The sequence below is a fragment of the Carex rostrata genome, chromosome 13 (assembly GCF_964058835.1).
Source record: "Carex rostrata chromosome 13, lpCarRost1.2, whole genome shotgun sequence".
Taxonomy (NCBI): Eukaryota; Viridiplantae; Streptophyta; class Magnoliopsida; order Poales; family Cyperaceae; genus Carex; species Carex rostrata.
The window spans coordinates 2,223,625-2,233,169 of record NC_135930.1 but is presented as its reverse complement, the minus strand read 5'-3'; the positions used below and the strand labels follow the sequence as shown (position 1 = coordinate 2,233,169).

Sequence of the window (9,545 nt, the reverse complement as noted above, 5' to 3'; positions counted from 1 at the left end):
ATATAATCCTATATTAATTAGTTTTCATTTAAGTACTTGACTAAATATGCCAACCAACACACTCGCTCTTTTTTTTCAAATCTTGGAAGTGAGTGCAACTCACTCTTTCTCAGCCATGCAAAAGGTACACAACTAAATCAAGAGCATATAACAAATGGAATTTTTTTAATGCCCTATATTATTCATAAATCTCAAAGCATTTAATTTGAATGAAATAAGGGACCTTCTGCATTAAATACTGAGTATTTGCATTTATAAAAGGGAACAGTGTTGTTGGAAAAATTTAAAATTAGGACCGACAATTAGTTGAGGTTTAATACTGCATGAAAATTTGAAATGTAGGACCCACAGTTAGTTGAGGTCCAATACTGCATGGAAATTTGAAATGTAATACCGACAGTTAGTTAAGGTATTAGAAAAAAAAAAATATGCGTACGGCGATCTTTTGATTGGAAATTTGTTTTTAGAGCAATAATGCATGTAAATTAAGCTACCAAAATATATTGTTTTTCTCAATTTTACCAGTCAAATGTATTGATTCCTATTTTACCCTTGTGCAATTTATGTCTCTCTTTCTACTGGTTTTCACGTTTTATTCATGTAATATTTGTCAAATCATTCATTTTCGATCCTATCTTTAAGTCTCTGATACTTATGACTAGACAAAAGTTCCAAAGTTGTTTGTCTTTACCAAAATTACACCATCCATGGTGGCAACTTGGATAAATTTTGTCAGGATAATTAACTGATATTAAACCCAAAACTATACATAATAAATTGAATTGAACTCAAAACTGTACACTTGATTCAAAATTGACCAAAAATCTAGATTGAATGCAAGCAGGTAATTAGCAATTACCGAATCTTAGGACTGATACCTACAACAAACCCCGATCTAGCTAGAATATTGCTTATATTGAATAGAGAAATGTTCTGGTACTCGGAGCCATCAAATCCGAGCTTGTCCCCGAACTGGTTTAACTGGGTTTAACCATCTGCTAATAACGGAAATGTATTAATTTGTCATTAATTAACGAATCGCTGTTTTACATTGATTGTTTTAAATGTTAGCTTTGCACGGTTTTATTCTACGTTTTAATTTCGTGAACAATCTGTTAGGAGGAGTTGTAATCACTAATCCCCGAGCTAGTTCCCCAGCTTGTTAACAGTCCTATAATCATTAATTAACTACTTAAGTACTTTAACTAGTTAAACTAGTTATAAGTACTTGAACGTACTTTAAAGTACAATTTAAACCCAGTTAACTCGAGGACGCGGTGGGAGATTTGTTTAAATTTTAATTATGCAAATTAACAGCTTTTGATATTTAATAACTAAAAAAATAGTCTTCATTTTGAACAATTAATCTATTAAATGAAGATTTTTCAATGTTTGTAAACACATGTTTATATGCTTTAAAATGTGTTTGAAGAATAAGCTTTAAAATGTGTTTGAAAACACATGTTTATATGTTTGTAAACACAGATTTTTCAATGTTTGTAAATACAGGTTTAAATGCTTTAAAATGTGTTTGTAAACACATGTTTATATGCACAAATTTTCAATGCTTTGTTTATGTTGTTTGCTTGTCAGTACATATTGGTTTATATGCTTTACTGGTGTTGTTCCTAACACATTCGCTACCAAACAATAGCCTTCCTACCTCTGTTACTGAGTGCAGATGTTACTGTTGCGATCCTGGATTTATAAAGCTGCTGTTTGAAGGGCACATGAAAGCTTGTCATCAAGTCTGTTATTCTTCCCAATAGCTTCATGAATGTATAAAGCTAGTACATATTTAAACTCTATTTATGTTCTTTTGCAGTGTCCAGATTCAAATTTCATGTGTTTGTTCAACTTATATCCTCTTTGCTTAGTATAATTCTTAAAATTTTAATGTACTCTTAAAATCAGAAATATATTTGTTGGTCGATAATAACTTATGATGATGAAGCTGCAGGAGCCTGATGTCTTGTTCAATTAAATTGTAGGAAGCGCACAAGGACATACAAGTCTGCATTTCTTTTTGGCTTATAGAACTGACTCCATCCTCTTCGTGCCTTCGACATTTCTTATATTGAATCTATTATTTGGAGGTACATTATTTCATTTTTCCTTTGTATTCCAATTTTCTTTCTTTTTTGTTCATATTTCTAGAAATATATATATAGGAGATGGAATTGTCAAAACCCGATAACATTTTTCTTGATGCAAACTTCTGTACAAAATTGCAGACTTCTTATTGATACTTGTTCACAAGTATTGGTCTTGGTGTTAGACATGTTTTAGAACCTGAAACAATTCACATGTATTGATATTAATCAGAGAATTTTTAATGCTTTGTTTATGTTGTTTGCTTGCCAGTACATATTGGTTTACATGCTTTACTTGTTCACAGGTACTGTTCTTGACACATTCTGCACAAATGAAAAAAAATATGTGCTGGGGGACGCCCTCGGGAATTAGTACAAATTTAGAGTTGTAAATTTCGTACTAGGGGACGCGCTTGGGGATTGGTTCAAATTTAGAGCTGTAAATTTTTGCTCGGTGACGAATTCGGGGATTCGTTTTTGTTTTGCTTGGTTCAAATTTAGAGCGTTTTTCTCTTCATGCAGCGAAATTCTATACAATAAATAAAAATTGGTACTGTTATTGCGCTGTATGAAGTAAAACCTGATATTTTTGTCACCGACATTCTAGAAGGTTGAGGGACGCGGACAAGTACTTTGTTTGAAGTATAATTATCAACTTTCTATTGAATATCCCTGTTACAAAAGCAGACCTAAACACAAAATCTTGTAACAGACCTAAACACAAAATCAACCATCGGTGAGAACAATATGGATCAAAACTGTGATATTTACCATTCAATATGTTGGGCATCTGAAATTACAATTAATCATTTGCATTGTAAAATGTGATTTGACAAAAATGTCATTTAAAAATGAAACAAAGAGGAACTTATAGTTTTACCACTGATTTAGGGTTTCAGTTTTTGCTAAAAAATTAATGTAAGTGAAATTCACAAAAATACGTTACTACTGCAAATTTAATCTTTAATTTGCAATGACCTATTAATTGCAACTACTAGACTAGTTAGTTGCATTACATTAATTATATTGCTACCAAAATAATTGCGGCAGAAAATATTTATTGCAACGAAATAATACCAATTACAACAACTAAAATTAGTTGCCCGTCAGAAGATTATTGCAACCGCATGGGCTGGTAGCTAAGCCTGTCCAGATCAAATACTTTGGATAGTGTGGTCATATTATAACTTTCATTGGGGGTAAAGATGCAAAAAGGCCTTCCTAATCCTACGGTCCCACCGCTCACTCCTTTCGTCTTCCTCGTGACTTTCTTCGCCCCCTTCTCCATTCCCACCGCTACTCTCCTCCTTCGGCACCTCCTTCCAGAATATTCCTCTTCCGTCGCCTCCCTTCTCCTCCCTCCGCTCTACCTCCTTCCCACCGTCACACCCTCTCCTTCTCATACTTCTCATCCGCTCATCTCCCAAAAATCTGCTACTCTCCTCCTTCGGCATATTCATCGACGCTATCTCTGGACTCCAATAACATCAAGATACTTTCACCTAAAAACTGCATATTCAATTTGTGCAGAACTGGTACCGGCCTCAATTTCACAAGACAGATCTGGAAAACTCGAGCCAGAGCTCAATGGCCCTAAATTTCAACAAGTCCTAGTTAAGATCTTATTTTTAAGTTTTTTTTCGTTTTACTTCGTTTCGTTCACCTCAGCTCATAGACCTTGTCCGGCTGTAGGTATGTAATTTGTTTATTTTATCATTTTTGGTAGTTGTGTTGGACTATTAATAGAAAAATTCTTACATTAGTAAAACAATATTATTAAATACAAAACTAGTTTCACCTGTAATTAATGTGCTGAATAATTTGATAAAAAAAAATTAGTATTCAATAGTACTGTTTTGGATTTTTATTTTATTTTGTAACATGGAAAATCTGGGTGTTTGAAAATTGATGTAGCATCAGAAGGTCTTTGTGGCAGTATAACAAGCCTTTCATGGTTTGATGGTTTCAATTCATGTCATGCCTTTTTCAATTCATTAAAGTATTTTATTAACAATTGGTTTGGTATTAATTGCGTGCCTTATTTTCTTTTATTCTTTTGCGTGATTAAAAAATCAAGGAATGAGTGAACAAATGTAATTTACTCTACTTACAAAACTACAGCATGTGGCTGCTATAAAATATTTTTTGCACTTCAGGTGTTTGTATCAATTCCCCGCTGAAAAGCTGCTGGTTCAAATATAGAGTTAGATGAGCACCTTTTCACAGCACAGTATATGCACACAACTGGTACAGTTTGGTACCAGTTCGAACTGGGGTATAAACACAATAAAGTAGTAATGCATATATTTCTTTATAGTTTGTTCCTTTAGTGGTTCACAGTGAGCTTTCAATCTTCCTCATATCAGACGCGTTATTGTGGGGCCCAGCTTGTCAGAATGACACAAAGAGCAAAACAACTACAGATGGGTGTTGGGTCATAGCTTGAGTTCATTCTCCTATCATCTGAGGACCATGTTGAAGAGGCAATCGATGCAATAAAAGAGGCAATTGACGTAATAAAGGACGGGAAGGTCTTAGTGGTTCCTACTGATACCTTCTATCAATTTGCCTGTGATGCCTGGTTAGTTATTCCCCGGTAAAGAGGAGTTAAAAATCACGTAATTTACTTAATTGGTTTTTCATGGACTTGAGACTGCCATTAGGCAACTTTTTTGGAAGTCCTAATATGACCTTTGGTCTTTTCTATTAAGTACTTCTCTAAGCCCCTATGGTGATCAGATGGTACCCATTTTAGTCATCCCAGTACTAGTAAATAAGATCACAAATCACCTCAGTTGAATAACACAAGGTTTTTTTTTTAGAAGTCCCAAATTGCAGCTCTGCAGAAGTCCATTGTTGTTAAACGTAGTTATGAAATAAAGGGTCATAAGCTGACAAGTCCACTGGCCATTTGTGTTGCTGATGTGGCGAACATTTCACGATTTGCTACAGCAGACAGCTGTCTAATGGGTTATTGGATCAGCTCCTGCCTGAACCAATTACTATTGTCTTAAAACGAGATTTGCTGAGTTTTGTATTACAAATCTTGATGTTTTGATAATTGGATTATGGTTCACGGTCCATCCTTGTAAGTATGTACAATTTGGGTGTCATAAATTAAATAAAAAGAAGCTATGTACTACTTCCAAAATTGCAGCAATACTGGTGGAAATTGGTGCAAGCTGGTGCAAATTCTGATGTTGCATTTCCTGTTTTACACTGATCATATTTTTTTTTCATTCCAAATATGTAACCCAAGCGTACTAGTTTGACCACATGAAACATTTAGTTAGAACAAGACCCAGATCAGCTGCAACTCAAAAACTATTTTTATAATCCTTACATATCTCATTTGATATCCCATACTGGTAAAATGTGACTGCATAGTATACTGATCACTGTCACCAAAACTGAGTTACACAAACACACTAAATTGACCAAGCCCTGAACACTTGCAATTCATGACCTGACAAGCATATTGATGTAAAGAAATAACATTTTCATGTAAAAAATTGGCTGTAGCAATGCCCCAATATCAGACTGTTCAAAAGGGTAGTATAGTCAGTTAAGTGTTAGAATAGTAAATTTGGACATTTAAAAATCATGTAAAATGAAAAAATATGCATATGAACATTCTTTAGACACAACTGCAAGAGAGCGACACATTGAGAGGTGATTAGGGGATACAAGTACAACTCTTGTGGTCCCTATTTATTTTGATGTCATGAGTTTTGTCTCTCAATTCAATTGATTCAGTTCTGGTCCTACCAAGATCCTCAAAAGAAACGTCTCACTGCTGCTGGATATGGGTGGATTAGCAATTCGAGAGTTACAAAAGGTAAATGAGTCTTTACTTATGAAAGCCCTTTTAAGGTCGCACAAAATAGTGAGGCGCAATGGGTGAAAATTGTGATTGCTAAATATTTACCAAGAAGTACCCTATGGCAAAGGTCAAGAAATACGAAATGTACAATTTTTTGGAAAATTACTATGGGTGTTCAAAATCTGTTGTTACCTCTGTTGCAATGGAAGCTAGGGGATGGTGCAACTTGTAGGGTTTATGGGCAGCCGTGGTTCAAAGGTGTTGTGGATTTCTTGCCAACGGTAAGGAATAACCAAAATTTGCAAATGGTGGTGGCCGAATTATCTGAGCAAGAAAGTGGGAGTTGGAATGTGGAGAAATTAATTGAATTGTTTGGCTACAGTAAATGTTTACAAATTGTCTCCTATGTCTTTCCACCATTACAAGGTGAAGGTTCTGACCGTTTTATTTTTTTCTCCAACTACAAATGGTTTTTTTTCTGTTAAGAAAACCTATGAATTGATAGCATGTGAAAGGCAAGAGAGTTCAAATGACAAGGTTATTTTGGAGGTTAGTTATTTTTCAGTTTTTTCTTGTCTAATTTTATAAAAGAGGATTCCGTTGTAATATTTTTATGTATTGGTATGACTGCTATATATACTTTTATGTACTGATATATATACTTATACAAAATTGATATATGTAATCCATTTATCCTCATTAATAAAAATACATACGGTTTTTAATAAAAATAAATAAAAATGACCTCTTGAAACAGGAAAGTTAAGAGCACTATCTGTCATAATTGACAAAGAGAAATAATTCAAACCAACGCATCATTTACTCCTTTTGGTGTTAGTTTATTGCTTATATTTTTACTATGACAATTGAAAGCTGCACATCATTAATTGTTACCTGTCGTTCTTCTTTGATGAATTATTACAGTAAAAAAAAAGTATATTGGCAATAATAAAATTAAACAATTACATTTAAATTTATATCAAGAAGCTTATAAAAAAAATAAAGAAGTCTACAAATGAATTCTTAACGAAATAATACAATATGGGTTTTATAATTTTGATCAACCGGTACGCCATATCAAAAGTGTTGCATATGGTTGACATCACATTAATTTTTTTTTTCAGCAACATGCTCATAATTGATGTGTGACAGAATGCGCATAAATCTTTTTTTTTTTTTTTTTAAGCTGAAGCCGCATGAGATCTCAACCAATAGCAGTGCTGTGCACATTCGAGGCCCACTGACATCCTCACACTCACTAAAAGGGGTCCACCTGGTACATGGATCATGGATGACACGATGAACACGATGAAGTCGACGACATTTAGTTTAGAAGAATGTATATATATGAGGCTTAATTACTACTTTTATGTACCTTTCAGTTGCTGAATGTAAAAAAAAAAATGTTGGTTAAAAAGGAAAACAGTTGATGACATTTTAGCGCCTTGCGTGTGTGATGGTTGTAGCTGGAATTTTCTTTTTTGAAAGCCTGGCAAAGGCTGACCAGGAGTGTAGCTGGAATTTTCAGTGTTATCATAACTGGACCGCTTGATCCGACATAAGCTCGGGTCATTAGTTCATTGGTCGAATTGTTGAGGTAATTGATCGAATTGTTAGTGCATTAGCAGCAATATATTAGTCAAAATATATAATATAAAATATATTTAATGAAAATGATCAAAATTATTAGAATATGTTAGGAATGTATCCCGTTTCTTTATTAGACAATTCTTTCATAGACTAACAAACTATTCTCTAATTATAACTTGTAATTTTTAATGTACAGTAAGACAATTGTTACGGTTTAATGACATGTTCTCAAATTATGAAATTAAAAAATATATTTAATGCACCATATCTTGCTTACTATTTTTTATGTTATTTAGTGGTAAATTTTAATACTTTTATACTGTAAGGCAAGAAACTTACCTCAAATCTCCATACGATCCATCCCAAGTGAATTTAATTACACTCCAGACAATAGACTCCTTAATCTATGCATTTCAGAAATTCATAATAATTAAACAAAGCAGATCGTTAAGATAAAACTAAGATACAAAAGGAGTTAACGCATTGTTTGAGTTCAATTTACGTCCAAGTCCAGCTTCAATAATTTTTTTTTTTTTTTGAGAGAACTGATAATAGCTATCAGCTAGTAAAAATAAATAGCAACACCAACTTAGATTAAACAATTCATGTTATTAAGCATAGAAATATGCAAAATTTCGCAAAAGAATATTGTAAAGGTTAGGAAAGTAATAAGCTACTAGGCATTAATGAGTTTTTAGACAAGTTGATTTGCACAGGAAAATAATAAAAATATATATATATATATATATATCGGATGGCACTGTAATTATTGAAAAAAAATAATTAAATAATCATTTTTTTTTTTTGTCCTCCAAAATGTTGGCAGATTATACTTAAGAAGGAGAAAGGAGAAAGGGGGAGAGGGGGAGAAATGGGAAATTGGAACTCACAGAGACATTTTGTTAATTATTTTAGAGGAGGGGTATTTTAATTTGTTTGATAAATTGAATAAAAGGAGAGTATTTTGTAAAATTTCCCGACAAATCCTGCATGCACAATTTGTGCCCAAGCATTTTTCAATAAGTAAATTGACATTCTAGCACCTCGCTACTGCAGATATTAATTAGCCGGTGCCTCATTGTAATGCAAATAAATTAAGTTCATAAATGAGAAAAAAAAAATGGGCAAACTCCATTCCTGGAGTAAATTTTGTTCAAACTTAGGGAACAAATTAAAAATTGGGGCGAAAATTAACCAACAAAGCAGACTGACTTTGGTAGTGTTTCAATAGACTAATTAAAGATACTAATCCAATTCGGAACACTGTTAAATCTGACAATGCACAAATAAAGAACCACAATCCATGAATATAATCACAAGCACTATATATAATTGAAACATCGATTTCATGGAGCATGTTACCTATCCCTTTGAGTATGTTGGGAAGGCCTTCCGGGGTACCACCACCGACCTCCGCCAAACACTTGTCTAATACGACGTCTTCGATCAAATACCCTACTTCCTAATCCTACCTCAATCACCCATTTTTCCCCACTCTCACACTCTCATCTATGTGGTGCTTTCCTAATAAATGAAGGCGGGTCCCGCAAGACAACTTCTCTGATTACTAGATTTTTAATCAGATCGATTTACGACCTGTTTCATCGATCAAAGGATACAAGAATCAAATCTATGAGTATCCTCTTGGCAAGTCCGTCACATGGTCCAGAAAAAAAAAAAAAAAAAAAAGGCCCACTTGCAGTTCAGCTCCATATATGTTTATATATTTGTGCATACTTATAATGGAAATGATGGTGTTTTTTTTTATTTATAGAAATTAATAAAAATAATATGTATAGAAATAAAAAAAAGTGTTTGATTTGCAACGTTTTTAAAAAGTATATTCTGATTCAAAGTATTTAATCGGAATCATTAGTCCCGATCTATAATTTTAATATTTTTTTTCCTATCCAAGTTGTTCGAAATGAATAATAAAATATTAAAACTTTGGATCAGGACTAATAAATTCCGATCCAAAAACTTTAAATCAGGACTGTTGATCCTGATATTTCCAAAAATATTGCAAATTAAACATTTTT

General features: G+C 33.2%; 1 long non-coding RNA gene across 1 annotated transcript; it reads left to right on the top strand.

The window, feature by feature from the left end:
- Positions 1–3,726: 3,726 nt before the first annotated feature.
- Positions 3,727–7,250, top strand: LOC144564870 (uncharacterized). The gene is made up of 3 exons (XR_013514767.1): positions 3,727–4,689; positions 4,932–6,465; positions 7,103–7,250. It is a non-coding gene; the product is annotated as an uncharacterized LOC144564870 (long non-coding RNA).
- The last annotated feature ends 2,295 nt before the right edge of the window (positions 7,251–9,545 follow it).